The following is an 8,567-nucleotide window of genomic DNA, read 5'->3' on the forward strand; positions in this document are numbered from 1 at the left end:
AAAAAAAAGCCCCCATTGAGTTTGGCTCTTCCTCTGGTGCTTAGTAGACTAGTAGAGCCACTATCCCCGAGGACTAACAAGTGGCATTGATTGTGCTGCAAACACTTAGCTAAGACAAAAACAAATGAGATAAACATGTGCAACACAACCAGGCACACTCAATCATGTGGCATTAGCATGAAAACTAATGCTTGTAAATGTTCCTGTGAATGGCTCTGAATCCTTGAGGATGCATTGTAAAAAAAACAAAACAAAAAACATTCTTTCATGCAGTGCTGTGGCAATGTAGTCCTAATGTAGTCCTACATACAGTACACACAGAGACTGACAGGTGTATCTACTTTTTTCTAATGAGTTTAGTTAAAAGGAAGTGATCAATAGGTGGCTGAGGCTGAATGATTCATTAAGTGAGTTCTTCAGTGGCAAACAGTTGCATAGAAAACTGATGAGCAATGACACCCTGTAGCCTTTATTCTGTTTGTTAATTGGTTTGACTAATGCTGCTTGATTTAATCACACCTTTGTCTCCCTCGCTATTGTCTTTGTACATTTTCTTCTTCTTCAAATTGCTGTTTCTTTCCCCCTTTTGTTTATATCCTTCAACTCCAGGAGCCTTTGAAATCACTTTTGGAGAATTTTTGGAATCCCTCCTCAACAGGCAGCCTTGCTCACATCCTAATTTAGAGCTTTGTTGTGTGCTATTGATAAAGGCGAAGCATTTCAATTTCATAAGCTGTTAGATATTTTTGTTTGTTTGCTTTGTTAAAGGAATGTAATGCACAGGAGTGCAAGGCCTTCCTGGTAAATAGGCTTATATACTGATTGCTGGTGTGACATAGTAGAGAATTATTTTCTTTTATTTCAAGTGGTGCACAGCAGAAAGTTCCCCAGGTTCGTTCTGTATTTGTTCATATTTTCTTCTGACACGTGAGAGCCTGTATTCTAATTCTAATTCCAGTCAGAATCCTCCTGTAGTATGGCCACATTTGCTCATCAACACTCAAACAGCAAGCACATTAAAGCCTGAACAATGTGGACCCTTGCTCAGAGCACCACCTCCTGCTGAAAAAGGTTCAGTCGCCTGAACGCTTCCAGGTTAGATTGGCTGTATGATCAAATGGAACAAACCCTATTACACACTGAGCGTTCACTTTGCCTAACATGGCTGACCCCTGTGCACACTGTAGCCAGGAGCTAAAGTGTGGATGATGTCGCTTTTAGCCTTTGTGCTGCACTCACCCCCTGCAGGCAAACTGTTAGCTGTCTGCTGCTCAGGGGAGCCCTAAGTGCCTCTGACAGTTCTAATGAATAGACATGGCCGTACTTTGCAATGATTTTTTTACCCAACTGCCGCCTCAGCTTTTAAGCTCTTTACCATGAAATTTCCAAGACTGTGTTAGCTCGCTGTATTACACTGCTGGTTTCTGCAAAGACAATCCCTCTTTTCCCAGAGACTTTAACAATATAGAAGCCAAGAGGATGAAGGTCTGATGTGGTCCCGACAATCTTTGCATTTAATTTGAGTTGTGTTTCTGTTGTGTGGAGGTTGTGATACAAGGACTGGCTGTGTACAAAAGGTCGCCTCAATACTGTTAAAGCAGTACTGATATTCTGCCGCTCAGAACATCAACAACGTTGACAGCTACCACATGAGTTTAAATACAAATTAGTCTCAGATTTACACACATTTGTTTCAGAAAATCCCTTTTATCCACTGGATTAAAGCCACAGGTCCATATTATTATTATTATTATTGTTATTATTAAATCCCAAACTAAAGGGAAACAGTTCACTCCAATCCATAAACTCAGTATTTACACAAACCCCAACCAAGATATATTTTCAGATTTTGGAACCCTACCCACTGCCCCTCCCATCATATGGAAACAGGCAACATCACAGCTTCCAATCTGGCATTAGTGGCATCATGATGATGCATTTTTAGAATCCAACAACCCCAGCTTTCTTTTCATAAGTCATTGTGACTGCTTGGAAATGATTCATTTTTTCAAGAAACCTGAACTTATAACAACTCATAATTACGTATAAGACACAAAGCATTTTTCCATTCATGCCAGGGTTCATCTGTACTTCCCCACATTTTTCCTGCCCCAATGCCCTGCTTCATTTTTAAATATGTGGAATAATAGAAGAAATAAATGATCACAGGCCGTGAAAGCACGTTTTCTCAGTCATCTTCATATGATGAAAAATGGGGTCATAAATGGGCACAAAACTGGTTATGACTGGTAATTACTTTTATTTATTTTATGAGATATTTCTGTACCCATGTTAGTGCTATTCTCACTGGTTTTAAATGGGAAGGGCTTGGTTGGAAAAAGTGACAGCAGTCAGAGTCGAGCCACAAACAAATCTGATTAAAACACACCCACACACACCCAAACAATAAATAAAATACATTTAAATGAATCCTATACAGTAAAATAATGCAAGTTGCATTTGCATATTTCTGTATTTTTCTATACCTGTGAGCTTTTTTTGCTCATCTTTTATCAGTCCCTCCTTCTGCTTTTGTTGAGGCCTGTCATGTCCAGGGTGGAGGTTAGAGGTGATGTGTCTTGAGTTGAGGACAGGCCATAGCAGGGCACTTATAATGGCGGAGGACAAAATGAGGCCAGGCCTTTCCTTTAACTCTGTTACGTTGTGAAAATAGAGACATTTTGCCAGGCTTCACTTTGTTCTCTGTCACTACTGAAAGCCTGAATTAACATCTGCGCTATTACCAGCACTCAAACTGTGCTAAGTATGTTCGGGGAGTGCAGTTGGTTTACAGAGCAGGAGCGACGTATGCATCCTTGAATTGCGTGTTCAGCATGAATGTCTGTGCCGCTCAGTGCTGTACCAAGAATAATACATTAGCTGTGAGATTTCCTTTTTGTTGCAAATAACAAAAGCAGAAGCAATTAGCAGCTTAGCTACTAGCTCAGGCCTGTTGGTAATACTGTTTGAAGGTTAAATCATCCGTGGGCTTTTTTCGACTAAGCTGTAGATGAAGCTATAGTGCATGACCAATCTTCAAACTTGTGAGTGTTGTGTGCCTGACCTCTCTCTCTTTGTGTGTGTGTGTGTGTGTGTGCACGTACCTGCATGCAGTACCTCTTTAGGGTCTTCTCCGGTGTAAACACTGAGGACCAGTAGACCTCAGTGTCTTGTGTTATTGACTGTCTGCATGGATGTAGATACATGGAAGCTAGATGGCTTTCTGAATGTTTTCTGGCCAATTGTGAAAACTTTCCTTAGAACCTAAATCTGTGTTTCCCTTATACTTTTACTCTTAATAAACAACAATTAACTAATCTGGCATAAACACTGACCTACTGACCAGTAGTCCTCATGGAGAGAAAATGTGGTCCTAATGAGGCATTCATCATTTCTAAAGAATTGGTTTGGGTGTGGGTTTTAGAGTTAGGCATCAACCGAATGGTCATTGCAGTGTCTTAAAAAATAGCTTTGCAAACATGTGTGTGTGTGTGTGTGTGTGCAAGAGAGGGAGAGAGAGCTTATGGATATATACACTCAGGTGGAAGTAGTTGTGATGACAGCTTAACAGGCAAGCTGGGTCGGTGCAGAGAGTTAAGCTTATTCACTAATTAACAAGGTCTTGGCTTTGGCACTATGTTTGCTGTCCTCTATGGGATTGACAGCTTGAACTGTGATTGTGTGCAGGCAGAAACTTTGTGTGTGTGTGTTTGTGTTCCAGGTATCACTCATGTTGTGGGGACCTAAATCTGTTCACATAGTCACATTACCGGGACTTGTCTTCCATATGGGGACAACAAGCAAGTTAAGGTTAGAGTTAGGCCAGTAGAAGTTCTGGTTAAGGTTAGAGTATGTCTTCAGGAAATGAATACAAGTCAATGTAATGTCCTCTGGAACCAGACTCTCTCTCTGTGTGTGTGTGTGTGTGTGAAGGCTGTGTTTTCCCCAAACACCAAACTTCAATCTTAAATCTTTAACTGTAAACCTAACGTACCTAATGTAGCTGCATTATGTGGTCAGCACGGCTCTCCTCGGCTCTACCACCAGGCCGTCTCCCTCTGGACGTCTTGTGGTTGTTTTTAATCTCTTCCCCTGTAATTGATACAGATCTCTTTACTAATGATCAGCCACAACCTGTGGGGCTTGACTACAAATACAGTCAGTGGGATATGCCTGGTAGCCCGCTCCTGCACAGTTTGGCTGCAGGCCAGCCAGCATGTGGTAGAGACGCATGCGATGTGGTTTGCTGGAACGCTTTTGAATGTTCAGATCAGGAATCAGATTAAAATGTGATTTTAAGTCCTCGTCATTTTATTTTACTCAGATTTCAATGAACTGCTAACTTGTTGAGGCCAACATGATAAAACTACCATAGATAAGAAGAAAAGAAAAGTACCGTCTGTGTCACTGCAGAGAGAGATCACGTTTGGCATGATGACTCGTTAAAGATGTGGATTTAAATCCACCGAAATACAAACTGTGATGCAAACTGTTTATTTCCACTGAACCTTTACACACAGGCCTGTGATACACAGTGTAACCAATTAACTTTTCATTTTTCCCAAAAATGTTTTGGTTTCTTCAAAGGAAGTCCGTAATGTCTTTGCTTGTCAGAACTAATAATGCACTACTACAAATATCATCAAGAAAAGAGATATTCTTATTAAAAAGTGCTTTATCTATTTTCAAAAAAAATAAAAATGAAAAGAAGTAAAAAGCTGAATCTCACTTCATGTGAAGGCTGACTATATAACTTTTTTTTTTAAAACTTTTGAATTTCTGAATTTGGCCTTGGACTTTTTTCTTTTTGCCAAATGAATATTGAGAGAACAACTATTTAATGGGGATGCATTAATTAAAGTAGTTGTTTAATTATTTAATTTATGACAATTGATAGTAGCTCCTATCAAGAATGACACAAAGAGCTTTTGTGTCTGGGCATATTCTCCTTTTCACCCTCATCCTCTCCATATTTCGTATCAACAGGACCAAGATCGAGGCAGAGGAGTGTGCAGGGGTGGGGGTGGGATATATTAAGGGATCCACTTACCTTCTCTCCTCTTTGGTCAGCTGTGGAGCGGTTTCTGACTCTATTCCCCCACTAAGCCCCGTTAGATCTCTCTTCTGTGACCCAAACCACAGGCTCCGCCCACACCAGCTCCCCGAGGGCCCGAACCAAAACAGCTATTCTATTGTGTCTGAACCACAGAGCGCGCGGGGCTGTGTGTATGAAGGTGTGTATGTCTGCGTATACACGCGTGTGTCTGTGTGCTAAGTATGTGGGGTTTCATATGTCACGGCCAAAGTGGAACCAGAAGCTTGGGTCTTGAACTTGGTTCTTTGGAAGTGTGTGTTTGTCAAACATACAATTTTGCACCGTTGGATGTGAGTGTATTCATATTTGTGATGCGTGATTAAATACAAATACAAAGTGTATACATAATGAAAGAAATTGTAAAGTTGAATGATGAAGAACCATTTTAGAAAGTTTTCGTCTATCCAATCTACACACAAGCATTTGAAAAAAAAAGGATTTTCTTTGTGTAAAAACGTGGAAAAAAAAAGATTTAGACTATAAATCTATTGCAGACGAGACTATTTATGTTTACCTCATTAACACAAGAGGGCAGAAAAAAATGTAACCCTGAAATGACGAGAGCAGACAAAAACAAAAAAAGATTAGAAGGGCTCCATCATTAATTGGTGAATAGATGTTTTACTTGACATTTAATTACATCCAAAGAGAGGTGACCTTGTTGAGGGTGCACCATATGCCCAATCTACAGTACAGTTTTAAAGCTTGTTATTCACTCTCACTTCATTGTTTCCCACCTCTCGCACAAAAAACTGAGGTGGAAAATGTCAGAAAGGTTTGGGCTGTTACTTCTTCTAGTAGCGAGAGGAAAGTTGACTAGTACTGTATAATAAAATGTGCTATTTTGTCAAGTAAGACTGCCCTCATTGGCTGTTAAACGTCTAATTTTGAACTCTGCACCTATGCTCAGTGGGCAAGCGTCCACACTGCAGTGGTGGCTGATGTCAGGGCCTGAACTCTCAGCAGCCGAGCTTTTTAACCACCATGTAAACTCACACATTCTGTAGAAACACTATCCTTTGTCTAATTCTGGGCTGCAGTGTTTTGAGCCCACACTTTCAGCAGCGCGACCACCTTATATCACATGAAGTACACTGCAGGGAGTGAGCAGTTTGTGGTTATTTTTAGCATGTGGGAATCAAAGCCCCAGCTCGGCTGTGGAGGCCTGACTTAATTCTCTAAGCTGTAGGCTAAGTCAAATACGGTGATTATATTCTGTACGTAAACCCCAAAATGTTTTAGATAATTATCAGGTGTTTTGCCACATTTTTAATCCCTTTTTTTTGTGGTTACCTTTTAAACACGGTTTATTAAATGTGTAGCATGGATAATAAAATAAATTAAATGATATTAGGGGATCTACAGAATTATTCTGCATCACAGTTTTAGTCAGGACAGAATTCATTTGACTTTGTTTTAAAACGTTATTGCACAATAAGCATTGTGATGATTTATTCATTGCATAATTAATGTCTTTTGAACAAATATGCACTGAATATCTTGGGTTTATCTTGGGTCATTTTTATTTTTGGCTGTTTTGACTTTTCTTTCAGACAAACTGTTAAATTGTGAAAAATAATCAGCAGATTAATTAACGAGGAGATTTTTTTCGAAACCTCCAGTTCATGGCTTTTTGGTTTAGTTATCAATTTAGTTCTCATTTAAATTATTACATAAATTCCATTCATGTTTTGTTGCATAAATCAGCCTGGATCAGAGCAACGGCGCCATGTCGCTATGATAGCTGCGCTTATTCAAGGATAACATGTGGTTCCTACAAGTGGCCACTCTGTCCAACAGACTGAGCACGTACTGTTGTGTGTGTGTGTGTGTGTGTGTGTGTGTGAGAGAGAGTGCACATAAAGGGGGTGATGTATGAAACAAGGGTTACACAGGGCTGCTAATGCTCTTCTGAAACCCATCACCCCCCCAGCGAGGAGGGATAGCTGCATGTTCTGCGACAAGAGTTGCAGAACATGGGTGTCATCTGACAGATGAAAATAGTGTGTGTGAAAAGGACACCATGCTAACACGCAGCCGAGCAAACCTCTTTGCAGTTTAATGGTTTTACAACACTGAGCAGTGCACGTGTGTGTGTGTAAAACGTCTGATGTTGTATGTGTCAGCAGCGTAGTGGCATTCTTTAATCAGTGTGTTTGGTGTGTGTGTAAGTTCTTCACAGTGCACTGGGGTTGTCACATTGGTGTGTGTGTGTGTGTGTTTGTCCTCCTCCTGACTGGCCTGTCTTCTCATGTTTGGACATATGTTGAGTTTTATTTCACTGAGACATCAATCCTGCTGGCCAGCTGTTAGGACAGCTGCTCTCTCTCTGTGCTTCTCTTGCTCTGTATCTTTCTTTCTTTCTTTCTTTCTTTCTTTCTTTCTTTCTTTCTGATGCCGTGGGGTTCGTAGCTGAAGTCCAGCCACTGACATGACATAAGTTTGGACGTGCAAAGTGTAGCTGTCAGCTTTCATTTACACACCTTCAGTAGCAGAGAGACTCCACAAAATGATTTTTTCAGCTGTGTGTGTTACACAAACACTGAACATTGGCCTTTGTTATTCTTAACATTGACTAATTTTGCAGATTAATGTTTTCTCTCTTTACCTTGGCGTTCGGCTGCGTAGCCGAGAGCTCTTGAGCTCTGGCACGGTATGTCGTGTGTTGTGGGAGAGGGAAAGAGATGCCGTATGTTTCCATCCAAAAGTGAAGTTAAGTTATTAAAACGTAAAGTATAAGAATAAATACACTGTCTACTGCGTGTCTCACTGCATGTACTTCTTCTTCTTCTTTGGCATGTTTAAATGATGGTCTTCACCTGAATTTAAACACAGAAATGATACGTAGCTAGAGAGAGACAGAGAGAGAGAGTGATGACATTTTCAGACGCTGCTCAGCTGCGTAAACACGTGGAACCAAACCCTCCAGACAATCTGTTTCCAAGACAAGGAGCTTGTCCACTGCACAGAAGTGTAATAAACATGTAACACAAAACTGACAAGCAAGGAAAATATCTGGAAAAAAGAAGAACAAATCAAGAGAGATGTTCATTTTTGGTTCTAGCTTCATATTTAATCAGACGTGAGACGTGAGGTTTTGCTCTTGTCGTCCAAATCTTAATGAAGACATTTCTCAAAATCTTTACATGGAAGGTAAAGATTACGTCCACACAGAAACCCATCAAACCGTCCGGCAATTTAAAAAGGCTCACTTTGGGATTCCCAGTCGATTACGATGAATTTGCCTCCAGCTTTGCTCGGCTCAGAGCATTTTTTACCAAAACTCCTTTCACACGAACCATTTAAACACAAGGAAAAAGAGAGAGTGAAAGACAGGGAGAGGGAAACTTGAAGCTTGTGGCACACTGTTGTTCTTGGCTGGTGTGTGTTTTGGGAGTGTTCATGCTTGTCTGCCACACACGCACACACACGGCTTTTTGCCTGTGGCTCATGTAAAACAACCAAAACACTG

This window comes from Solea senegalensis, linkage group LG10 (assembly GCF_019176455.1).
Source record: "Solea senegalensis isolate Sse05_10M linkage group LG10, IFAPA_SoseM_1, whole genome shotgun sequence".
Taxonomy (NCBI): Eukaryota; Metazoa; Chordata; class Actinopteri; order Pleuronectiformes; family Soleidae; genus Solea; species Solea senegalensis.